Consider the following 24,660-nt stretch of genomic DNA (forward strand, 5'->3'; position numbering starts at 1 on the left):
GCTAGGACTTCCAGGGGGAATGTGAAGCGCTGTGGTTTTTACCTGCAATCCATGTGCCTCACTTGGGGTGCCCGGCCCATCCGTCCCACACTCCTTGGATGTGTGTTCCTCAGACAGCTGGACAGCTGGGGAAGTGGACCTCCCCCAGCAAGGGAGACCTGCCTAGAACATTGCTCTGTGTACAAAGAGGATTCGCTGTGCCTCTGGCACTGGGGAGAGACTTTCTGCACCCAGGAGACACTTGGCACACACAGCGTTTCCCCATGGAAAGTGGTGTGAAAAAGAGCACCCGCCGGGGCTGCATGGCCCTCTGCGGTAGAAGCCCTCCACGCAGCAGGCTGTCATGGACTCGGCTGCAGGCCTTTGTGGCTGGAGAGACTGCAGCTCCTCTGGAGGCTCTGGGCCAATTTTCACTCACCTTCGAGTGCAATAGGCTTGTGGGTTAAGGTGCTTGCAAAGGAAGGCAAGCAGCCTGCTCCTTTCCATTAGGAACACGTGTGGTGAGAGGCTTGGCAGCAGAGAAGAACAAAGAGGGGCAGCCAAGGAGGGGATTTGCATGCAGCTGGGTGGCCCCCAAATCTCCTGTTTCCCAAGCAGGGAATGCCTGCTGTGCCCATCAGTGCCCATTTCTAAGTGGGCACCCAGCCTCTGGATCTGCCCTTTCCCAGCCCTGAAAACACACGCAGGCCACACCCTGAGCCCTTCCAACTGTGAACTTTGCTCCCTGTGAGGGCTGAATGCCACATCTGGCTAAGGTGGGAGAAGGCCCGAGGAGGCCTTGGGGGACCTGCCAAGACATAGCAGTGCTCAGCAATGAGCACTCTGCTTTCTTTTGGCTGGACGCACATTCCAGTTTCTGCTTGAGGCCCGGAGAGGTCAGATAGGCGATCCCCGGGGGAAGGCAGAGCAGAGGGTTTTTCGGTGGAGCGTTGGCTCCCTCTGCTGGCCGTCAAGCGTGGAAGGCTAAGCCTTGCTCCAGCTGAGTTCCTGAGCAAGTTTCCAAGCAGGAGGCACTCTGGCTCCACAAGCTAGAGGACTTCCCAGTGGCTCCAGAGTGGGTGGCAAGGGCATGTGAGTTGGAGGGTGCTCAGAAGCCACAGGGGAGACTTGAGTGTGGTTGGGTGCAGGTGTGCCAATATGTGTGGGTGTGTGCGCATGTGTGCGAGTGTGTTTTAGTGTGTGTGAGAGTGTGCGTGAGTGCGGGCGTGCGAGTGTGTATGGGTGTGTGCGGGTGTGTGTGTGTGTGTGTGTGCGGGCATGTGCGTGTGTGTTTTGGTGGGGGTAGGTGTGTGTGTGTGTGTGTAGGCGTGTATGTGTATCTGCGGGTGTGTGCGGGTGTGTATAGGATTGTGTGTGTGTGTGGGGTGTGTGTGGGTGTGTGCGGCTGTGTGTGAATGTGTGTGGGTGTGTGCTAGTGTCTTTGGGTGTGTGTGAGTGGGTTTGGGTGTGTGCATGCGTGTGTTAGAGTGAGTGGGACTGTGCAGGGTGTGCAGGTGGGTTCGGGTGTGTGTGGATGTGTGCAGGAGTGTGCAAGTATATGCGGGTATGTGTGGTTGTGTGCAGGTTGTGTGTGTGATTGGGTGTGTTTGGGTTTGTGTGGGTGTTTGTTAGTGTGTGCGAGAGTGTGTGGGTGTGTATGAGTCTGTGTGGGTCTGTGAGAGTGTGTGTGAGTGCAAGTGCGTGTGTGCGGGTGCTTGAGGTTGTGCGCCTGTGCGAGAGGGTGAGTGGTTGTGTGCAGGTGTGTGAGGGTGTGGGTGTGAGGGTGTGTGTGAGTGTGTGCAGGTGTGTGAGGGTGAGTGGGTGTGTGCAGGTGTGTGCGTATGTGTGCGGGTGTGTGTGAGTGTGTGTGAGTGTGTTTGTGTGTGCGAGTGTCTATGGGTGTTTGTGGGTGTGTGCGGTTGAGTGCGACTGTGTGCAGGTGTGTGCGCGTGTGTATGTGTGTGTGCAGGTGAGTGTGGGTATGTGGGTGTGTGCGGGTGTGTGCGTGTGTGTATAGGTTTCTGTGTGTGTGTGCGGGTGTGTGTGGGTGCGCTCCCCGGGTGGGCTGAATGTCATGACTGTGTTAGGGGAGAGAAGGCCCAAAGAGGCCTTCAGGGAGCTGCCATGGCATAGCAGTGCTCAGGAAAGAGCACCCTTCTTTCTTTAGGCTGGAGGCACACTCGAGTTTCTGCTTGAGGCAGAGGGACGGCAGAGAGGCCATCACTGGCTGAAGGCAAAGCAGAGAGATTTTCGGTGGAGCGATGGCTCCATCTGCTGGCTGACAAGCGTGGAAGGCGAAGCCTCGCTCCAACTGAGTTCCTGAGGAAGGTCCCAAGCAGGAGGCACTCTGGCTCCACAAGCTAGAGGGTCCTGCTTAGGACTTCCCAGTGGCTCCAGAGTGGATGGCAAGGGCATGTGGGTTGGAGGGTGCTCGGAAGCCGCAGGGGAGGCTTTGGGCACCCAGTGCTCTGTGACGAAACACGCTGCAGGCCCGAGCATCCATGAACTCCTCCAAGGTTTTGGAGCAGGAAATCTGTCCTTAGCAGAAGGCTTCCTGCAAAGGCCTGCAGGCCTTTCTGGGTGGCTAAGCTGCAGCTCCCTTGCAGGCTGCTGGTCCAGGGGCCTGTGTCCCTTGGTCTAAAGTGCTGTAGGAGGAGCTCCTAGCAAGGGGAGAGCAAGCACCTTGTTTCCCTTGAAGAGACTGGCTTGTACATGGGGAGGCCTGCCAGCAGCGAAGACAGCGCAGGCAGCATGGGGGTTTGGCAGGCAGCTAAGAGGCTGCAGGAGTCCTGCATGAAATAGGGGTCATGACTGGTTTCTCCTCAAGGCCCAATGGCAACGTGCACACACAGCCTCTGGACCTGCAGCTCCCGAGCAGTGCAAGAGACCCCCAGGCAGCACCCTGGGGCCTCCTCGGATGAGCTGTGCTCCATAGAGGGCCTGCCTGCTGGCAATGGCCTAGGCCACCCCAGGCCCTAGAGAGGCCCGGCTGAGCCTGGGATGGGCCCTGCCCTCGCAGTGCTCAGGGAAAACCCGTGTTTGAGGCCAGGCTGCAGGCACATTCAATGTTGTGTCTGCTGCAGAGAGACTTCAGCTAGGACTTCCAGGGGGAATGTGAAGTGCTGTGGTTTTTACCTGCAATCCATGTGCCTCACTTGGGGTGCCCGGCCCATCCGTCCCACACTCCTTGGATGTGTGTTCCTCAGACAGCTGGACAGCTGGGGAAGTGGACCTCCCCCAGCAAGGGAGACCTGCCTAGAACATTGCTCTGTGTACAAAGAGGATTCGCTGTGCCTCTGGCACTGGGGAGAGACTTTCTGCACCCAGGAGACACTTGGCACACACAGCGTTTCCCCATGGAAAGTGGTGTGAAAAAGAGCACCCGCCGGGGCTGCATGGCCCTCTGCGGTAGAAGCCCTCCACGCAGCAGGCTGTCATGGACTCGGCTGCAGGCCTTTGTGGCTGGAGAGACTGCAGCTCCTCTGGAGGCTCTGGGCCAATTTTCACTCACCTTCGAGTGCAATAGGCTTGTGGGTTAAGGTGCTTGCAAAGGAAGGCAAGCAGCCTGCTCCTTTCCATTAGGAACACGTGTGGTGAGAGGCTTGGCAGCAGAGAAGAACAAAGAGGGGCAGCCAAGGAGGGGATTTGCATGCAGCTGGGTGGCCCCCAAATCTCCTGTTTCCCAAGCAGGGAATGCCTGCTGTGCCCATCAGTGCCCATTTCTAAGTGGGCACCCAGCCTCTGGATCTGCCCTTTCCCAGCCCTGAAAACACACGCAGGCCACACCCTGAGCCCTTCCAACTGTGAACTTTGCTCCCTGTGAGGGCTGAATGCCACATCTGGCTAAGGTGGGAGAAGGCCCGAGGAGGCCTTGGGGGACCTGCCAAGACATAGCAGTGCTCAGCAATGAGCACTCTGCTTTCTTTTGGCTGGACGCACATTCCAGTTTCTGCTTGAGGCCCGGAGAGGTCAGATAGGCGATCCCCGGGGGAAGGCAGAGCAGAGGGTTTTTCGGTGGAGTGTTGGCTCCCTCTGCTGGCCGTCAAGCGTGGAAGGCTAAGCCTTGCTCCAGCTGAGTTCCTGAGCAAGTTTCCAAGCAGGAGGCACTCTGGCTCCACAAGCTAGAGGACTTCCCAGTGGCTCCAGAGTGGGTGGCAAGGGCATGTGAGTTGGAGGGTGCTCAGAAGCCACAGGGGAGACTTGAGTGTGGTTGGGTGCAGGTGTGCCAATATGTGTGGGTGTGTGCGCATGTGTGCGAGTGTGTTTTAGTGTGTGTGAGAGTGTGCGTGAGTGCGGGCGTGCGAGTGTGTATGGGTGTGTGCGGGTGTGTGTGTGTGTGTGTGTGCGGGCATGTGCGTGTGTGTTTTGGTGGGGGTAGGTGTGTGTGTGTGTGTGTAGGCGTGTATGTGTATCTGCGGGTGTGTGCGGGTGTGTATAGGATTGTGTGTGTGTGTGGGGTGTGTGTGGGTGTGTGCGGCTGTGTGTGAATGTGTGTGGGTGTGTGCTAGTGTCTTTGGGTGTGTGTGAGTGGGTTTGGGTGTGTGCATGCGTGTGTTAGAGTGAGTGGGACTGTGCAGGGTGTGCAGGTGGGTTCGGGTGTGTGTGGATGTGTGCAGGAGTGTGCAAGTATATGCGGGTATGTGTGGTTGTGTGCAGGTTGTGTGTGTGATTGGGTGTGTTTGGGTTTGTGTGGGTGTTTGTTAGTGTGTGCGAGAGTGTGTGGGTGTGTATGAGTCTGTGTGGGTCTGTGAGAGTGTGTGTGAGTGCAAGTGCGTGTGTGCGGGTGCTTGAGGTTGTGCGCCTGTGCGAGAGGGTGAGTGGTTGTGTGCAGGTGTGTGAGGGTGTGGGTGTGAGGGTGTGTGTGAGTGTGTGCAGGTGTGTGAGGGTGAGTGGGTGTGTGCAGGTGTGTGCGTATGTGTGCGGGTGTGTGTGAGTGTGTGTGAGTGTGTTTGTGTGTGCGAGTGTCTATGGGTGTTTGTGGGTGTGTGCGGTTGAGTGCGACTGTGTGCAGGTGTGTGCGCGTGTGTATGTGTGTGTGCAGGTGAGTGTGGGTATGTGGGTGTGTGCGGGTGTGTGCGTGTGTGTATAGGTTTCTGTGTGTGTGTGCGGGTGTGTGTGGGTGCGCTCCCCGGGTGGGCTGAATGTCATGACTGTGTTAGGGGAGAGAAGGCCCAAAGAGGCCTTCAGGGAGCTGCCATGGCATAGCAGTGCTCAGGAAAGAGCACCCTTCTTTCTTTAGGCTGGAGGCACACTCGAGTTTCTGCTTGAGGCAGAGGGACGGCAGAGAGGCCATCACTGGCTGAAGGCAAAGCAGAGAGATTTTCGGTGGAGCGATGGCTCCATCTGCTGGCTGACAAGCGTGGAAGGCGAAGCCTCGCTCCAACTGAGTTCCTGAGGAAGGTCCCAAGCAGGAGGCACTCTGGCTCCACAAGCTAGAGGGTCCTGCTTAGGACTTCCCAGTAGCTCCAGAGTGGATGGCAAGGGCATGTGGGTTGGAGGGTGCTCGGAAGCCGCAGGGGAGGCTTTGGGCACCCAGTGCTCTGTGACGAAACACGCTGCAGGCCCGAGCATCCATGAACTCCTCCAAGGTTTTGGAGCAGGAAATCTGTCCTTAGCAGAAGGCTTCCTGCAAAGGCCTGCAGGCCTTTCTGGGTGGCTAAGCTGCAGCTCCCTTGCAGGCTGCTGGTCCAGGGGCCTGTGTCCCTTGGTCTAAAGTGCTGTAGGAGGAGCTCCTAGCAAGGGGAGAGCAAGCACCTTGTTTCCCTTGAAGAGACTGGCTTGTACATGGGGAGGCCTGCCAGCAGCGAAGACAGCGCAGGCAGCATGGGGGTTTGGCAGGCAGCTAAGAGGCTGCAGGAGTCCTGCATGAAATAGGGGTCATGACTGGTTTCTCCTCAAGGCCCAATGGCAACGTGCACACACAGCCTCTGGACCTGCAGCTCCCGAGCAGTGCAAGAGACCCCCAGGCAGCACCCTGGGGCCTCCTCGGATGAGCTGTGCTCCATAGAGGGCCTGCCTGCTGGCAATGGCCTAGGCCACCCCAGGCCCTAGAGAGGCCCGGCTGAGCCTGGGATGGGCCCTGCCCTCGCAGTGCTCAGGGAAAACCCGTGTTTGAGGCCAGGCTGCAGGCACATTCAATGTTGTGTCTGCTGCAGAGAGACTTCAGCTAGGACTTCCAGGGGGAATGTGAAGCGCTGTGGTTTTTACCTGCAATCCATGTGCCTCACTTGGGGTGCCCGGCCCATCCGTCCCACACTCCTTGGATGTGTGTTCCTCAGACAGCTGGACAGCTGGGGAAGTGGACCTCCCCAAGCAAGGGAGACCTGCCTAGAACATTGCTCTGTGTACAAAGAGGATTCGCTGTGCCTCTGGCACTGGGGAGAGACTTTCTGCACCCAGGAGACACTTGGCACACACAGCGTTTCCCCATGGAAAGTGGTGTGAAAAAGAGCACCCGCCGGGGCTGCATGGCCCTCTGCGGTAGAAGCCCTCCATGCAGCAGGCTGTCATGGACTCGGCTGCAGGCCTTTGTGGCTGGAGAGACTGCAGCTCCTCTGGAGGCTCTGGGCCAATTTTCACTCACCTTCGAGTGCAATAGGCTTGTGGGTTAAGGTGCTTGCAAAGGAAGGCAAGCAGCCTGCTCCTTTCCATTAGGAACACGTGTGGTGAGAGGCTTGGCAGCAGAGAAGAACAAAGAGGGGCAGCCAAGGAGGGGATTTGCATGCAGCTGGGTGGCCCCCAAATCTCCTGTTTCCCAAGCAGGGAATGCCTGCTGTGCCCATCAGTGCCCATTTCTAAGTGGGCACCCAGCCTCTGGATCTGCCCTTTCCCAGCCCTGAAAACACACGCAGGCCACACCCTGAGCCCTTCCAACTGTGAACTTTGCTCCCTGTGAGGGCTGAATGCCACATCTGGCTAAGGTGGGAGAAGGCCCGAGGAGGCCTTGGGGGACCTGCCAAGACATAGCAGTGCTCAGCAATGAGCACTCTGCTTTCTTTTGGCTGGACGCACATTCCAGTTTCTGCTTGAGGCCCGGAGAGGTCAGATAGGCGATCCCCGGGGGAAGGCAGAGCAGAGGGTTTTTCGGTGGAGCGTTGGCTCCCTCTGCTGGCCGTCAAGCGTGGAAGGCTAAGCCTTGCTCCAGCTGAGTTCCTGAGCAAGTTTCCAAGCAGGAGGCACTCTGGCTCCACAAGCTAGAGGACTTCCCAGTGGCTCCAGAGTGGGTGGCAAGGGCATGTGAGTTGGAGGGTGCTCAGAAGCCACAGGGGAGACTTGAGTGTGGTTGGGTGCAGGTGTGCCAATATGTGTGGGTGTGTGCGCATGTGTGCGAGTGTGTTTTAGTGTGTGTGAGAGTGTGCGTGAGTGCGGGCGTGCGAGTGTGTATGGGTGTGTGCGGGTGTGTGTGTGTGTGTGTGTGTGGGCATGTGCGTGTGTGTTTTGGTGGGGGTAGGTGTGTGTGTGTGTGTGTAGGCGTGTATGTGTATCTGCGGGTGTGTGCGGGTGTGTATAGGATTGTGTGTGTGTGTGGGGTGTGTGTGGGTGTGTGCGGCTGTGTGTGAATGTGTGTGGGTGTGTGCTAGTGTCTTTGGGTGTGTGTGAGTGGGTTTGGGTGTGTGCATGCGTGTGTTAGAGTGAGTGGGACTGTGCAGGGTGTGCAGGTGGGTTCGGGTGTGTGTGGATGTGTGCAGGAGTGTGCAAGTATATGCGGGTATGTGTGGTTGTGTGCAGGTTGTGTGTGTGATTGGGTGTGTTTGGGTTTGTGTGGGTGTTTGTTAGTGTGTGCGAGAGTGTGTGGGTGTGTATGAGTCTGTGTGGGTCTGTGAGAGTGTGTGTGAGTGCAAGTGCGTGTGTGCGGGTGCTTGAGGTTGTGCGCCTGTGCGAGAGGGTGAGTGGTTGTGTGCAGGTGTGTGAGGGTGTGGGTGTGAGGGTGTGTGTGAGTGTGTGCAGGTGTGTGAGGGTGAGTGGGTGTGTGCAGGTGTGTGCGTATGTGTGCGGGTGTGTGTGAGTGTGTGTGAGTGTGTTTGTGTGTGCGAGTGTCTATGGGTGTTTGTGGGTGTGTGCGGTTGAGTGCGACTGTGTGCAGGTGTGTGCGCGTGTGTATGTGTGTGTGCAGGTGAGTGTGGGTATGTGGGTGTGTGCGGGTGTGTGCGTGTGTGTATAGGTTTCTGTGTGTGTGTGCGGGTGTGTGTGGGTGCGCTCCCCGGGTGGGCTGAATGTCATGACTGTGTTAGGGGAGAGAAGGCCCAAAGAGGCCTTCAGGGAGCTGCCATGGCATAGCAGTGCTCAGGAAAGAGCACCCTTCTTTCTTTAGGCTGGAGGCACACTCGAGTTTCTGCTTGAGGCAGAGGGACGGCAGAGAGGCCATCACTGGCTGAAGGCAAAGCAGAGAGATTTTCGGTGGAGCGATGGCTCCATCTGCTGGCTGACAAGCGTGGAAGGCGAAGCCTCGCTCCAACTGAGTTCCTGAGGAAGGTCCCAAGCAGGAGGCACTCTGGCTCCACAAGCTAGAGGGTCCTGCTTAGGACTTCCCAGTGGCTCCAGAGTGGATGGCAAGGGCATGTGGGTTGGAGGGTGCTCGGAAGCCGCAGGGGAGGCTTTGGGCACCCAGTGCTCTGTGACGAAACACGCTGCAGGCCCGAGCATCCATGAACTCCTCCAAGGTTTTGGAGCAGGAAATCTGTCCTTAGCAGAAGGCTTCCTGCAAAGGCCTGCAGGCCTTTCTGGGTGGCTAAGCTGCAGCTCCCTTGCAGGCTGCTGGTCCAGGGGCCTGTGTCCCTTGGTCTAAAGTGCTGTAGGAGGAGCTCCTAGCAAGGGGAGAGCAAGCACCTTGTTTCCCTTGAAGAGACTGGCTTGTACATGGGGAGGCCTGCCAGCAGCGAAGACAGCGCAGGCAGCATGGGGGTTTGGCAGGCAGCTAAGAGGCTGCAGGAGTCCTGCATGAAATAGGGGTCATGACTGGTTTCTCCTCAAGGCCCAATGGCAACGTGCACACACAGCCTCTGGACCTGCAGCTCCCGAGCAGTGCAAGAGACCCCCAGGCAGCACCCTGGGGCCTCCTCGGATGAGCTGTGCTCCATAGAGGGCCTGCCTGCTGGCAATGGCCTAGGCCACCCCAGGCCCTAGAGAGGCCCGGCTGAGCCTGGGATGGGCCCTGCCCTCGCAGTGCTCAGGGAAAACCCGTGTTTGAGGCCAGGCTGCAGGCACATTCAATGTTGTGTCTGCTGCAGAGAGACTTCAGCTAGGACTTCCAGGGGGAATGTGAAGTGCTGTGGTTTTTACCTGCAATCCATGTGCCTCACTTGGGGTGCCCGGCCCATCCGTCCCACACTCCTTGGATGTGTGTTCCTCAGACAGCTGGACAGCTGGGGAAGTGGACCTCCCCCAGCAAGGGAGATCTGCCTAGAACATTGCTCTGTGTACAAAGAGGATTCGCTGTGCCTCTGGCACTGGGGAGAGACTTTCTGCACCCAGGAGACACTTGGCACACACAGCGTTTCCCCATGGAAAGTGGTGTGAAAAAGAGCACCCGCTGGGGCTGCATGGCCCTCTGCGGTAGAAGCCCTCCACGCAGCAGGCTGTCATGGACTCGGCTGCAGGCCTTTGTGGCTGGAGAGACTGCAGCTCCTCTGGAGGCTCTGGGCCAATTTTCACTCACCTTCGAGTGCAATAGGCTTGTGGGTTAAGGTGCTTGCAAAGGAAGGCAAGCAGCCTGCTCCTTTCCATTAGGAACACGTGTGGTGAGAGGCTTGGCAGCAGAGAAGAACAAAGAGGGGCAGCCAAGGAGGGGATTTGCATGCAGCTGGGTGGCCCCCAAATCTCCTGTTTCCCAAGCAGGGAATGCCTGCTGTGCCCATCAGTGCCCATTTCTTAGTGGGCACCCAGCCTCTGGATCTGCCCTTTCCCAGCCCTGAAAACACACGCAGGCCACACCCTGAGCCCTTCCAACTGTGAACTTTGCTCCCTGTGAGGGCTGAATGCCACATCTGGCTAAGGTGGGAGAAGGCCCGAGGAGGCCTTGGGGGACCTGCCAAGACATAGCAGTGCTCAGCAATGAGCACTCTGCTTTCTTTTGGCTGGACGCACATTCCAGTTTCTGCTTGAGGCCCGGAGAGGTCAGATAGGCGATCCCCGGGGGAAGGCAGAGCAGAGGGTTTTTCGGTGGAGCGTTGGCTCCCTCTGCTGGCCGTCAAGCGTGGAAGGCTAAGCCTTGCTCCAGCTGAGTTCCTGAGCAAGTTTCCAAGCAGGAGGCACTCTGGCTCCACAAGCTAGAGGACTTCCCAGTGGCTCCAGAGTGGGTGGCAAGGGCATGTGAGTTGGAGGGTGCTCAGAAGCCACAGGGGAGACTTGAGTGTGGTTGGGTGCAGGTGTGCCAATATGTGTGGGTGTGTGCGCATGTGTGCGAGTGTGTTTTAGTGTGTGTGAGAGTGTGCGTGAGTGCGGGCGTGCGAGTGTGTATGGGTGTGTGCGGGTGTGTGTGTGTGTGTGTGTGCGGGCATGTGCGTGTGTGTTTTGGTGGGGGTAGGTGTGTGTGTGTGTGTGTAGGCGTGTATGTGTATCTGCGGGTGTGTGCGGGTGTGTATAGGATTGTGTGTGTGTGTGGGGTGTGTGTGGGTGTGTGCGGCTGTGTGTGAATGTGTGTGGGTGTGTGCTAGTGTCTTTGGGTGTGTGTGAGTGGGTTTGGGTGTGTGCATGCGTGTGTTAGAGTGAGTGGGACTGTGCAGGGTGTGCAGGTGGGTTCGGGTGTGTGTGGATGTGTGCAGGAGTGTGCAAGTATATGCGGGTATGTGTGGTTGTGTGCAGGTTGTGTGTGTGATTGGGTGTGTTTGGGTTTGTGTGGGTGTTTGTTAGTGTGTGCGAGAGTGTGTGGGTGTGTATGAGTCTGTGTGGGTCTGTGAGAGTGTGTGTGAGTGCAAGTGCGTGTGTGCGGGTGCTTGAGGTTGTGCGCCTGTGCGAGAGGGTGAGTGGTTGTGTGCAGGTGTGTGAGGGTGTGGGTGTGAGGGTGTGTGTGAGTGTGTGCAGGTGTGTGAGGGTGAGTGGGTGTGTGCAGGTGTGTGCGTATGTGTGCGGGTGTGTGTGAGTGTGTGTGAGTGTGTTTGTGTGTGCGAGTGTCTATGGGTGTTTGTGGGTGTGTGCGGTTGAGTGCGACTGTGTGCAGGTGTGTGCGCGTGTGTATGTGTGTGTGCAGGTGAGTGTGGGTATGTGGGTGTGTGCGGGTGTGTGCGTGTGTGTATAGGTTTCTGTGTGTGTGTGCGGGTGTGTGTGGGTGCGCTCCCCGGGTGGGCTGAATGTCATGACTGTGTTAGGGGAGAGAAGGCCCAAAGAGGCCTTCAGGGAGCTGCCATGGCATAGCAGTGCTCAGGAAAGAGCACCCTTCTTTCTTTAGGCTGGAGGCACACTCGAGTTTCTGCTTGAGGCAGAGGGACGGCAGAGAGGCCATCACTGGCTGAAGGCAAAGCAGAGAGATTTTCGGTGGAGCGATGGCTCCATCTGCTGGCTGACAAGCGTGGAAGGCGAAGCCTCGCTCCAACTGAGTTCCTGAGGAAGGTCCCAAGCAGGAGGCACTCTGGCTCCACAAGCTAGAGGGTCCTGCTTAGGACTTCCCAGTGGCTCCAGAGTGGATGGCAAGGGCATGTGGGTTGGAGGGTGCTCGGAAGCCGCAGGGGAGGCTTTGGGCACCCAGTGCTCTGTGACGAAACACGCTGCAGGCCCGAGCATCCATGAACTCCTCCAAGGTTTTGGAGCAGGAAATCTGTCCTTAGCAGAAGGCTTCCTGCAAAGGCCTGCAGGCCTTTCTGGGTGGCTAAGCTGCAGCTCCCTTGCAGGCTGCTGGTCCAGGGGCCTGTGTCCCTTGGTCTAAAGTGCTGTAGGAGGAGCTCCTAGCAAGGGGAGAGCAAGCACCTTGTTTCCCTTGAAGAGACTGGCTTGTACATGGGGAGGCCTGCCAGCAGCGAAGACAGCGCAGGCAGCATGGGGGTTTGGCAGGCAGCTAAGAGGCTGCAGGAGTCCTGCATGAAATAGGGGTCATGACTGGTTTCTCCTCAAGGCCCAATGGCAACGTGCACACACAGCCTCTGGACCTGCAGCTCCCGAGCAGTGCAAGAGACCCCCAGGCAGCATCCTGGGGCCTCCTCGGATGAGCTGTGCTCCATAGAGGGCCTGCCTGCTGGCAATGGCCTAGGCCACCCCAGGCCCTAGAGAGGCCCGGCTGAGCCTGGGATGGGCCCTGCCCTCGCAGTGCTCAGGGAAAACCCGTGTTTGAGGCCAGGCTGCAGGCACATTCAATGTTGTGTCTGCTGCAGAGAGACTTCAGCTAGGACTTCCAGGGGGAATGTGAAGCGCTGTGGTTTTTACCTGCAATCCATGTGCCTCACTTGGGGTGCCCGGCCCATCCGTCCCACACTCCTTGGATGTGTGTTCCTCAGACAGCTGGACAGCTGGGGAAGTGGACCTCCCCCAGCAAGGGAGATCTGCCTAGAACATTGCTCTGTGTACAAAGAGGATTCGCTGTGCCTCTGGCACTGGGGAGAGACTTTCTGCACCCAGGAGACACTTGGCACACACAGCGTTTCCCCATGGAAAGTGGTGTGAAAAAGAGCACCCGCCGGGGCTGCATGGCCCTCTGCGGTAGAAGCCCTCCACGCAGCAGGCTGTCATGGACTCGGCTGCAGGCCTTTGTGGCTGGAGAGACTGCAGCTCCTCTGGAGGCTCTGGGCCAATTTTCACTCACCTTCGAGTGCAATAGGCTTGTGGGTTAAGGTGCTTGCAAAGGAAGGCAAGCAGCCTGCTCCTTTCCATTAGGAACACGTGTGGTGAGAGGCTTGGCAGCAGAGAAGAACAAAGAGGGGCAGCCAAGGAGGGGATTTGCATGCAGCTGGGTGGCCCCCAAATCTCCTGTTTCCCAAGCAGGGAATGCCTGCTGTGCCCATCAGTGCCCATTTCTAAGTGGGCACCCAGCCTCTGGATCTGCCCTTTCCCAGCCCTGAAAACACACGCAGGCCACACCCTGAGCCCTTCCAACTGTGAACTTTGCTCCCTGTGAGGGCTGAATGCCACATCTGGCTAAGGTGGGAGAAGGCCCGAGGAGGCCTTGGGGGACCTGCCAAGACATAGCAGTGCTCAGCAATGAGCACTCTGCTTTCTTTTGGCTGGACGCACATTCCAGTTTCTGCTTGAGGCCCGGAGAGGTCAGATAGGCGATCCCCGGGGGAAGGCAGAGCAGAGGGTTTTTCGGTGGAGCGTTGGCTCCCTCTGCTGGCCGTCAAGCGTGGAAGGCTAAGCCTTGCTCCAGCTGAGTTCCTGAGCAAGTTTCCAAGCAGGAGGCACTCTGGCTCCACAAGCTAGAGGACTTCCCAGTGGCTCCAGAGTGGGTGGCAAGGGCATGTGAGTTGGAGGGTGCTCAGAAGCCACAGGGGAGACTTGAGTGTGGTTGGGTGCAGGTGTGCCAATATGTGTGGGTGTGTGCGCATGTGTGCGAGTGTGTTTTAGTGTGTGTGAGAGTGTGCGTGAGTGCGGGCGTGCGAGTGTGTATGGGTGTGTGCGGGTGTGTGTGTGTGTGTGTGTGCGGGCATGTGCGTGTGTGTTTTGGTGGGGGTAGGTGTGTGTGTGTGTGTGTAGGCGTGTATGTGTATCTGCGGGTGTGTGCGGGTGTGTATAGGATTGTGTGTGTGTGTGGGGTGTGTGTGGGTGTGTGCGGCTGTGTGTGAATGTGTGTGGGTGTGTGCTAGTGTCTTTGGGTGTGTGTGAGTGGGTTTGGGTGTGTGCATGCGTGTGTTAGAGTGAGTGGGACTGTGCAGGGTGTGCAGGTGGGTTCGGGTGTGTGTGGATGTGTGCAGGAGTGTGCAAGTATATGCGGGTATGTGTGGTTGTGTGCAGGTTGTGTGTGTGATTGGGTGTGTTTGGGTTTGTGTGGGTGTTTGTTAGTGTGTGCGAGAGTGTGTGGGTGTGTATGAGTCTGTGTGGGTCTGTGAGAGTGTGTGTGAGTGCAAGTGCGTGTGTGCGGGTGCTTGAGGTTGTGCGCCTGTGCGAGAGGGTGAGTGGTTGTGTGCAGGTGTGTGAGGGTGTGGGTGTGAGGGTGTGTGTGAGTGTGTGCAGGTGTGTGAGGGTGAGTGGGTGTGTGCAGGTGTGTGCGTATGTGTGCGGGTGTGTGTGAGTGTGTGTGAGTGTGTTTGTGTGTGCGAGTGTCTATGGGTGTTTGTGGGTGTGTGCGGTTGAGTGCGACTGTGTGCAGGTGTGTGCGCGTGTGTATGTGTGTGTGCAGGTGAGTGTGGGTATGTGGGTGTGTGCGGGTGTGTGCGTGTGTGTATAGGTTTCTGTGTGTGTGTGCGGGTGTGTGTGGGTGCGCTCCCCGGGTGGGCTGAATGTCATGACTGTGTTAGGGGAGAGAAGGCCCAAAGAGGCCTTCAGGGAGCTGCCATGGCATAGCAGTGCTCAGGAAAGAGCACCCTTCTTTCTTTAGGCTGGAGGCACACTCGAGTTTCTGCTTGAGGCAGAGGGACGGCAGAGAGGCCATCACTGGCTGAAGGCAAAGCAGAGAGATTTTCGGTGGAGCGATGGCTCCATCTGCTGGCTGACAAGCGTGGAAGGCGAAGCCTCGCTCCAACTGAGTTCCTGAGGAAGGTCCCAAGCAGGAGGCACTCTGGCTCCACAAGCTAGAGGGTCCTGCTTAGGACTTCCCAGTGGCTCCAGAGTGGATGGCAAGGGCATGTGGGTTGGAGGGTGCTCGGAAGCCGCAGGGGAGGCTTTGGGCACCCAGTGCTCTGTGACGAAACACGCTGCAGGCCCGAGCATCCATGAACTCCTCCAAGGTTTTGGAGCAGGAAATCTGTCCTTAGCAGAAGGCTTCCTGCAAAGGCCTGCAGGCCTTTCTGGGTGGCTAAGCTGCAGCTCCCTTGCAGGCTGCTGGTCCAGGGGCCTGTGTCCCTTGGTCTAAAGTGCTGTAGGAGGAGCTCCTAGCAAGGGGAGAGCAAGCACCTTGTTTCCCTTGAAGAGACTGGCTTGTACATGGGGAGGCCTGCCAGCAGCGAAGACAGCGCAGGCAGCATGGGGGTTTGGCAGGCAGCTAAGAGGCTGCAGGAGTCCTGCATGAAATAGGGGTCATGACTGGTTTCTCCTCAAGGCCCAATGGCAACGTGCACACACAGCCTCTGGACCTGCAGCTCCCGAGCAGTGCAAGAGACCCCCAGGCAGCATCCTGGGGCCTCCTCGGATGAGCTGTGCTCCATAGAGGGCCTGCCTGCTGGCAATGGCCTAGGCCACCCCAGGCCCTAGAGAGGCCCGGCTGAGCCTGGGATGGGCCCTGCCCTCGCAGTGCTCAGGGAAAACCCGTGTTTGAGGCCAGGCTGCAGGCACATTCAATGTTGTGTCTGCTGCAGAGAGACTTCAGCTAGGACTTCCAGGGGGAATGTGAAGCGCTGTGGTTTTTACCTGCAATCCATGTGCCTCACTTGGGGTGCCCGGCCCATCCGTCCCACACTCCTTGGATGTGTGTTCCTCAGACAGCTGGACAGCTGGGGAAGTGGACCTCCCCCAGCAAGGGAGATCTGCCTAGAACATTGCTCTGTGTACAAAGAGGATTCGCTGTGCCTCTGGCACTGGGGAGAGACTTTCTGCACCCAGGAGACACTTGGCACACACAGCGTTTCCCCATGGAAAGTGGTGTGAAAAAGAGCACCCGCCGGGGCTGCATGGCCCTCTGCGGTAGAAGCCCTCCACGCAGCAGGCTGTCATGGACTCGGCTGCAGGCCTTTGTGGCTGGAGAGACTGCAGCTCCTCTGGAGGCTCTGGGCCAATTTTCACTCACCTTCGAGTGCAATAGGCTTGTGGGTTAAGGTGCTTGCAAAGGAAGGCAAGCAGCCTGCTCCTTTCCATTAGGAACACGTGTGGTGAGAGGCTTGGCAGCAGAGAAGAACAAAGAGGGGCAGCCAAGGAGGGGATTTGCATGCAGCTGGGTGGCCCCCAAATCTCCTGTTTCCCAAGCAGGGAATGCCTGCTGTGCCCATCAGTGCCCATTTCTAAGTGGGCACCCAGCCTCTGGATCTGCCCTTTCCCAGCCCTGAAAACACACGCAGGCCACACCCTGAGCCCTTCCAACTGTGAACTTTGCTCCCTGTGAGGGCTGAATGCCACATCTGGCTAAGGTGGGAGAAGGCCCGAGGAGGCCTTGGGGGACCTGCCAAGACATAGCAGTGCTCAGCAATGAGCACTCTGCTTTCTTTTGGCTGGACGCACATTCCAGTTTCTGCTTGAGGCCCGGAGAGGTCAGATAGGCGATCCCCGGGGGAAGGCAGAGCAGAGGGTTTTTCGGTGGAGCGTTGGCTCCCTCTGCTGGCCGTCAAGCGTGGAAGGCTAAGCCTTGCTCCAGCTGAGTTCCTGAGCAAGTTTCCAAGCAGGAGGCACTCTGGCTCCACAAGCTAGAGGACTTCCCAGTGGCTCCAGAGTGGGTGGCAAGGGCATGTGAGTTGGAGGGTGCTCAGAAGCCACAGGGGAGACTTGAGTGTGGTTGGGTGCAGGTGTGCCAATATGTGTGGGTGTGTGCGCATGTGTGCGAGTGTGTTTTAGTGTGTGTGAGAGTGTGCGTGAGTGCGGGCGTGCGAGTGTGTATGGGTGTGTGCGGGTGTGTGTGTGTGTGTGTGTGCGGGCATGTGCGTGTGTGTTTTGGTGGGGGTAGGTGTGTGAGTGTGTGTGTAGGCGTGTATGTGTATCTGCGGGTGTGTGCGGGTGTGTATAGGATTGTGTGTGTGTGTGGGGTGTGTGTGGGTGTGTGCGGCTGTGTGTGAATGTGTGTGGGTGTGTGCTAGTGTCTTTGGGTGTGTGTGAGTGGGTTTGGGTGTGTGCATGCGTGTGTTAGAGTGAGTGGGACTGTGCAGGGTGTGCAGGTGGGTTCGGGTGTGTGTGGATGTGTGCAGAAGTGTGCAAGTATATGCAGGTATGTGTGGTTGTGTGCAGGTTGTGTGTGTGATTGGGTGTGTTTGGGTTTGTGTGGGTGTTTGTTAGTGTGTGCGAGAGTGTGTGGGTGTGTATGAGTCTGTGTGGGTCTGTGAGAGTGTGTGTGAGTGCAAGTGCGTGTGTGCGGGTGCTTGAGGTTGTGCGCCTGTGCGAGAGGGTGAGTGGTTGTGTGCAGGTGTGTGAGGGTGTGGGTGTGAGGGTGTGTGTGAGTGTGTGCAGGTGTGTGAGGGTGAGTGGGTGTGTGCAGGTGTGTGCGTATGTGTGCGGGTGTGTGTGAGTGTGTGTGAGTGTGTTTGTGTGTGCGAGTGTCTATGGGTGTTTGTGGGTGTGTGCGGTTGAGTGCGACTGTGTGCAGGTGTGTGCGCGTGTGTATGTGTGTGTGCAGGTGAGTGTGGGTATGTGGGTGTGTGCGGGTGTGTGCGTGTGTGTATAGGTTTCTGTGTGTGTGTGCGGGTGTGTGTGGGTGCGCTCCCCGGGTGGGCTGAATGTCATGACTGTGTTAGGGGAGAGAAGGCCCAAAGAGGCCTTCAGGGAGCTGCCATGGCATAGCAGTGCTCAGGAAAGAGCACCCTTCTTTCTTTAGGCTGGAGGCACACTCGAGTTTCTGCTTGAGGCAGAGGGACGGCAGAGAGGCCATCACTGGCTGAAGGCAAAGCAGAGAGATTTTCGGTGGAGCGATGGCTCCATCTGCTGGCTGACAAGCGTGGAAGGCGAAGCCTCGCTCCAACTGAGTTCCTGAGGAAGGTCCCAAGCAGGAGGCACTCTGGCTCCACAAGCTAGAGGGTCCTGCTTAGGACTTCCCAGTGGCTCCAGAGTGGATGGCAAGGGCATGTGGGTTGGAGGGTGCTCGGAAGCCGCAGGGGAGGCTTTGGGCACCCAGTGCTCTGTGACGAAACACGCTGCAGGCCCGAGCATCCATGAACTCCTCCAAGGTTTTGGAGCAGGAAATCTGTCCTTAGCAGAAGGCTTCCTGCAAAGGCCTGCAGGCCTTTCTGGGTGGCTAAGCTGCAGCTCCCTTGCAGGCTGCTGGTCCAGGGGCCTGTGTCCCTTGGTCTAAAGTGCTGTAGGAGGAGCTCCTAGCAAGGGGAGAGCAAGCACCTTGTTTCCCTTGAAGAGACTGGCTTGTACATGGGGAGGCCTGCCAGCAGCGAAGACAGCGCAGGCAGCATGGGGGTTTGGCAGGCAGCTAAGAGGCTGCAGGAGTCCTGCATGAAACAGGGGTCATGACTGGTTTCTCCTCAAGGCCCAATGGCAACGTGCACACACAGCCTCTGGACCTGCAGCTCCCGAGCAGTGCAAGAGACCCCCAGGCAGCACCCTGGGGCCTCCTCGGATGAGCTGTGCTCCATAGAGGGCCTGCCTGCTGGCAATGGCCTAGGCCACCCCAGGCCCTAGAGAGGCCCGGCTGAGCCTGGGATGGGCCCTGCCCTCGCAGTGCTCAGGGAAAACCCGTGTTTGAGGCCAGGCTGCAGGCACATTCAATGTTGTGTCTGCTGCAGAGAGACTTCAGCTAGGACTTCCAGGGGGAATGTGAAGCGCTGTGGTTTTTACCTGCAATCCATGTGCCTCACTTGGGGTGCCCGGCCCATCCGTCCCACACTCCTTGGATGTGTGTTCCTCAGACAGCTGGACAGCTGGGGAAGTGGACCTCCCCCAGCAAGGGAGACCTGCCTAGAACATTGCTCTGTGTACAAAGAGGATTCGCTGTGCCTCTGGCACTGGGGAGAGACTTTCTGCACCCAGGAGACACTTGGCACACACAGCGTTTCCCCATGGAAAGTGGTGTGAAAAAGAGCACCCGCCGGGGCTGCATGGCCCTCTGCGGTAGAAGCCCTCCACGCAGCAGGCTGTCATGGACTCGGCTGCAGGCCTTTGTGGCTGGAGAGACTGCAGCTCCTCTGGAGGCTCTGGGCCAATTTTCACTCACCTTCGAGTGCAGTAGGCTTGTGGGTTAAGGTGCTTGCAAAGGAAGGCAAGCAGCCTGCTCCTTTCCATTAGGAACACGTGTGGTGAGAGGCTTGGCAGCAGAGAAGAACAAAGAGGGGCAGCCAAGGAGGGGATTTGCATGCAGCTGGGTGGCCCCCAAATCTCCTGTTTCCCAAGCAGGGAATGCCTGCTGTGCCCATCAGTGCCCATTTCTAAGTGGGCACCCAGCCTCTGGATCTGCCCTTTCCCAGCCCTGAAAACACACGCAGGCCACACCCTGAGCCCTTCCAACTGTGAACTTTGCTCCCTGTGAGGGCTGAATGCCACATCTGGCTAAGGTGGGAGAAGGCCCGAGGAGGCCTTGGGGGACCTGCCAAGACATAGCAGTGCTCAGCAATGAGCACTCTGCTTTCTTTTGGCTGGACGCACATTCCAGTTTCTGCTTGAGGCCCGGAGAGGTCAGATAGGCGATCCCCGGGGGAAGGCAGAGCAGAGGGTTTTTCGGTGGAGCGTTGGCTCCCTCTGCTGGCCGTCAAGCGTGGAAGGCTAAGCCTTGCTCCAGCTGAGTTCCTGAGCAAGTTTCCAAGCAGGAGGCACTCTGGCTCCACAAGCTAGAGGACTTCCCAGTGGCTCCAGAGTGGGTGGCAAGGGCATGTGAGTTGGAGGGTGCTCAGAAGCCACAGGGGAGACTTGAGTGTGGTTGGGTGCAGGTGTGCCAATATGTGTGGGTGTGTGCGCATGTGTGCGAGTGTGTTTTAGTGTGTGTGAGAGTGTGCGTGAGTGCGGGCGTGCGAGTGTGTATGGGTGTGTGCGGGTGTGTGTGTGTGTGTGTGTGCGGGCATGTGCGTGTGTGTTTTGGTGGGGGTAGGTGTGTGTGTGTGTGTAGGCGTGTATGTGTATCTGCGGGTGTGTGCGGGTGTGTATAGGATTGTGTGTGTGTGTGGGGTGTGTGTGGGTGTGTGCGGCTGTGTGTGAATGTGTGTGGGTGTGTGCTAGTGTCTTTGGGTGTGTGTGAGTGGGTTTGGGTGTGTGCATGCGTGTGTTAGAGTGAGTGGGACTGTGCAGGGTGTGCAGGTGGGTTCGGGTGTGTGTGGATGTGTGCAGGAGTGTGCAAGTATATGCGGGTATGTGTGGTTGTGTGCAGGTTGTGTGTGTGATTGGGTGTGTTTGGGTTTGTGTGGGTGTTTGTTAGTGTGTGCGAGAGTGTGTGGGTGTGTATGAGTCTGTGTGGGTCTGTGAGAGTGTGTGTGAGTGCAAGTGCGTGTGTGCGGGTGCTTGAGGTTGTGCGCCTGTGCGAGAGGGTGAGTGGTTGTGTGCAGGTGTGTGAGGGTGTGGGTGTGAGGGTGTGTGTGAGTGTGTGCAGGTGTGTGAGGGTGAGTGGGTGTGTGCAGGTGTGTGCGTATGTGTGCGGGTGTGTGTGAGTGTGTGTGAGTGTGTTTGTGTGTGCGAGTGTCTATGGGTGTTTGTGGGTGTGTGCGGTTGAGTGCGACTGTGTGCAGGTGTGTGCGCGTGTGTATGTGTGTGTGCAGGTGAGTGTGGGTATGTGGGTGTGTGCGGGTGTGTGCGTGTGTGTATAGGTTTCTGTGTGTGTGTGCGGGTGTGTGTGGGTGCGCTCCCCGGGTGGGCTGAATGTCATGACTGTGTTAGGGGAGAGAAGGCCCAAAGAGGCCTTCAGGGAGCTGCCATGGCATAGCAGTGCTCAGGAAAGAGCACCCTTCTTTCTTTAGGCTGGAGGCACACTCGAGTTTCTGCTTGAGGCAGAGGGACGGCAGAGAGGCCATCACTGGCTGAAGGCAAAGCAGAGAGATTTTCGGTGGAGCGATGGCTCCATCTGCTGGCTGACAAGCGTGGAAGGCGAAGCCTCGCTCCAACTGAGTTCCTGAGGAAGGTCCCAAGCAGGAGGCACTCTGGCTCCACAAGCTAGAGGGTCCTGCTTAGGACTTCCCAGTGGCTCCAGAGTGGATGGCAAGGGCATGTGGGTTGGAGGGTGCTCGGAAGCCGCAGGGGAGGCTTTGGGCACCCAGTGCTCTGTGACGAAACACGCTGCAGGCCCGAGCATCCATGAACTCCTCCAAGGTTTTGGAGCAGGAAATCTGTCCTTAGCAGAAGGCTTCCTGCAAAGGCCTGCAGGCCTTTCTGGGTGGCTAAGCTGCAGCTCCCTTGCAGGCTGCTGGTCCAGGGGCCTGTGTCCCTTGGTCTAAAGTGCTGTAGGAGGAGCTCCTAGCAAGGGGAGAGCAAGCACCTTGTTTCCCTTGAAGAGACTGGCTTGTACATGGGGAGGCCTGCCAGCAGCGAAGACAGCGCAGGCAGCATGGGGGTTTGGCAGGCAGCTAAGAGGCTGCAGGAGTCCTGCATGAAACAGGGGTCATGACTGGTTTCTCCTCAAGGCCCAATGGCAACGTGCACACACAGCCTCTGGACCTGCAGCTCCCGAGCAGTGCAAGAGACCCCCAGGCAGCACCCTGGGGCCTCCTCGGATGAGCTGTGCTCCATAGAGGGCCTGCCTGCTGGCAATGGCCTAGGCCACCCCAGGCCCTAGAGAGGCCCGGCTGAGCCTGGGATGGGCCCTGCCCTCGCAGTGCTCAGGGAAAACCCGTGTTTGAGGCCAGGCTGCAGGCACATTCAATGTTGTGTCTGCTGCAGAGAGACTTCAGCTAGGACTTCCAGGGGGAATGTGAAGCGCTGTGGTTTTTACCTGCAATCCATGTGCCTCACTTGGGGTGCCCGGCCCATCCGTCCCACACTCCTTGGATGTGTGTTCCTCAGACAGCTGGACAGCTGGGGAAGTGGACCTCCCCCAGCAAGGGAGACCTGCCTAGAACATTGCTCTGTGTACAAAGAGGATTCGCTGTGCCTCTGGCACTGGGGAGAGACTTTCTGCACCCAGGAGACACTTGGCACACACAGCGTTTCCCCATGGAAAGTGGTGTGAAAAAGAGCACCCGCCGGGGCTGCATGGCCCTCTGCGGTAGAAGCCCTCCACGCAGCAGGCTGTCATGGACTCGGCTGCAGGCCTTTGTGGCTGGAGAGACTGCAGCTCCTCTGGAGGCTCTGGGCCAATTTTCACTCACCTTCGAGTGCAGTAGGCTTGTGGGTTAAGGTGCTTGCAAAGGAAGGCAAGCAGCCTGCTCCTTTCCATTAGGAACACGTGTGGTGAGAGGCTTGGCAGCAGAGAAGAACAAAGAGGGGCAGCCAAGGAGGGGATTTGCATGCAGCTGGGTGGCCCCCAAATCTCCTGTTTCCCAAGCAGGGAATGCCTGCTGTGCCCATCAGTGCCCATTTCTAAGTGGGCACCCAGCCTCTGGATCTGCCCTTTCCCAGCCCTGAAAACACACGCAGGCCACACCCTGAGCCCTTCCAACTGTGAACTTTGCTCCCTGTGAGGGCTGAATGCCACATCTGGCTAAGGTGGGAGAAGGCCCGAGGAGGCCTTGGGGGACCTGCCAAGACATAGCAGTGCTCAGCAATGAGCACTCTGCTTTCTTTTGGCTGGACGCACATTCCAGTTTCTGCTTGAGGCCCGGAGAGGTCAGATAGGCGATCCCCGGGGGAAGGCAGAGCAGAGGGTTTTTCGGTGGAGCGTTGGCTCCCTCTGCTGGCCGTCAAGCGTGGAAGGCTAAGCCTTGCTCCAGCTGAGTTCCTGAGCAAGTTTCCAAGCAGGAGGCACTCTGGCTCCACAAGCTAGAGGACTTCCCAGTGGCTCCAGAGTGGGTGGCAAGGGCATGTGAGATGGAGGGTGCTCAGAAGCCACAGGGGAGACTTGAGTGTGGTTGGGTGCAGGTGTGCCAATATGTGTGGGTGTGTGCGCATGTGTGCGAGTGTGTTTTAGTGTGTGTGAGAGTGTGCGTGAGTGCGGGCGTGCGAGTGTGTATGGGTGTGTGCGGGTGTGTGTGTGTGTGTGTGTGTGCGGGCATGTGCGTGTGTGTTTTGGTGGGGGTAGGTGTGTGTGTGTGTGTAGGCGTGTATGTGTATCTGCGGGTGTGTGCGGGTGTGTATAGGATTGTGTGTGTGTGTGGGGTGTGTGTGGGTGTGTGCGGCTGTGTGTGAATGTGTGTGGGTGTGTGCTAGTGTCTTTGGGTGTGTGTGAGTGGGTTTGGGTGTGTGCATGCGTGTGTTAGAGTGAGTGGGACTGTGCAGGGTGTGCAGGTGGGTTCGGGTGTGTGTGGATGTGTGCAGGAGTGTGCAAGTATATGCGGGTATGTGTGGTTGTGTGCAGGTTGTGTGTGTGATTGGGTGTGTTTGGGTTTGTGTGGGTGTTTGTTAGTGTGTGCGAGAGTGTGTGGGTGTGTATGAGTCTGTGTGGGTCTGTGAGAGTGTGTGTGAGTGCAAGTGCGTGTGTGCGGGTGCTTGAGGTTGTGCGCCTGTGCGAGAGGGTGAGTGGTTGTGTGCAGGTGTGTGAGGGTGTGGGTGTGAGGGTGTGTGTGAGTGTGTGCAGGTGTGTGAGGGTGAGTGGGTGTGTGCAGGTGTGTGCGTATGTGTGCGGGTGTGTGTGAGTGTGTGTGAGTGTGTTTGTGTGTGCGAGTGTCTATGGGTGTTTGTGGGTGTGTGCGGTTGAGTGCGACTGTGTGCAGGTGTGTGCGCGTGTGTATGTGTGTGTGCAGGTGAGTGTGGGTATGTGGGTGTGTGCGGGTGTGTGCGTGTGTGTATAGGTTTCTGTGTGTGTGTGCGGGTGTGTGTGGGTGCGCTCCCCGGGTGGGCTGAATGTCATGACTGTGTTAGGGGAGAGAAGGCCCAAAGAGGCCTTCAGGGAGCTGCCATGGCATAGCAGTGCTCAGGAAAGAGCACCCTTCTTTCTTTAGGCTGGAGGCACACTCGAGTTTCTGCTTGAGGCAGAGGGACGGCAGAGAGGCCATCACTGGCTGAAGGCAAAGCAGAGAGATTTTCGGTGGAGCGATGGCTCCATCTGCTGGCTGACAAGCGTGGAAGGCGAAGCCTCGCTCCAACTGAGTTCCTGAGGAAGGTCCCAAGCAGGAGGCACTCTGGCTCCACAAGCTAGAGGGTCCTGCTTAGGACTTCCCAGTGGCTCCAGAGTGGATGGCAAGGGCATGTGGGTTGGAGGGTGCTCGGAAGCCGCAGGGGAGGCTTTGGGCACCCAGTGCTCTGTGACGAAACACGCTGCAGGCCCGAGCATCCATGAACTCCTCCAAGGTTTTGGAGCAGGAAATCTGTCCTTAGCAGAAGGCTTCCTGCAAAGGCCTGCAGGCCTTTCTGGGTGGCTAAGCTGCAGCTCCCTTGCAGGCTGCTGGTCCAGGGGCCTGTGTCCCTTGGTCTAAAGTGCTGTAGGAGGAGCTCCTAGCAAGGGGAGAGCAAGCACCTTGTTTCCCTTGAAGAGACTGGCTTGTACATGGGGAGGCCTGCCAGCAGCGAAGACAGCGCAGGCAGCATGGGGGTTTGGCAGGCAGCTAAGAGGCTGCAGGAGTCCTGCATGAAATAGGGGTCATGACTGGTTTCTCCTCAAGGCCCAATGGCAACGTGCACACACAGCCTCTGGACCTGCAGCTCCCGAGCAGTGCAAGAGACCCCCAGGCAGCACCCTGGGGCCTCCTCGGATGAGCTGTGCTCCATAGAGGGCCTGCCTGCTGGCAATGGCCTAGGCCACCCCAGGCCCTAGAGAGGCCCGGCTGAGCCTGGGATGGGCCCTGCCCTCGCAGTGCTCAGGGAAAACCCGTGTTTGAGGCCAGGCTGCAGGCACATTCAATGTTGTGTCTGCTGCAGAGAGACTTCAGCTAGGACTTCCAGGGGGAATGTGAAGCGCTGTGGTTTTTACTTGCAATCCATGTGCCTCACTTGGGGTGCCTGGCCCATCCGTCC

Source organism: Hippopotamus amphibius, chromosome 8, assembly GCF_030028045.1.
Source record: "Hippopotamus amphibius kiboko isolate mHipAmp2 chromosome 8, mHipAmp2.hap2, whole genome shotgun sequence".
In the NCBI taxonomy this organism is placed as follows: Eukaryota; Metazoa; Chordata; class Mammalia; order Artiodactyla; family Hippopotamidae; genus Hippopotamus; species Hippopotamus amphibius.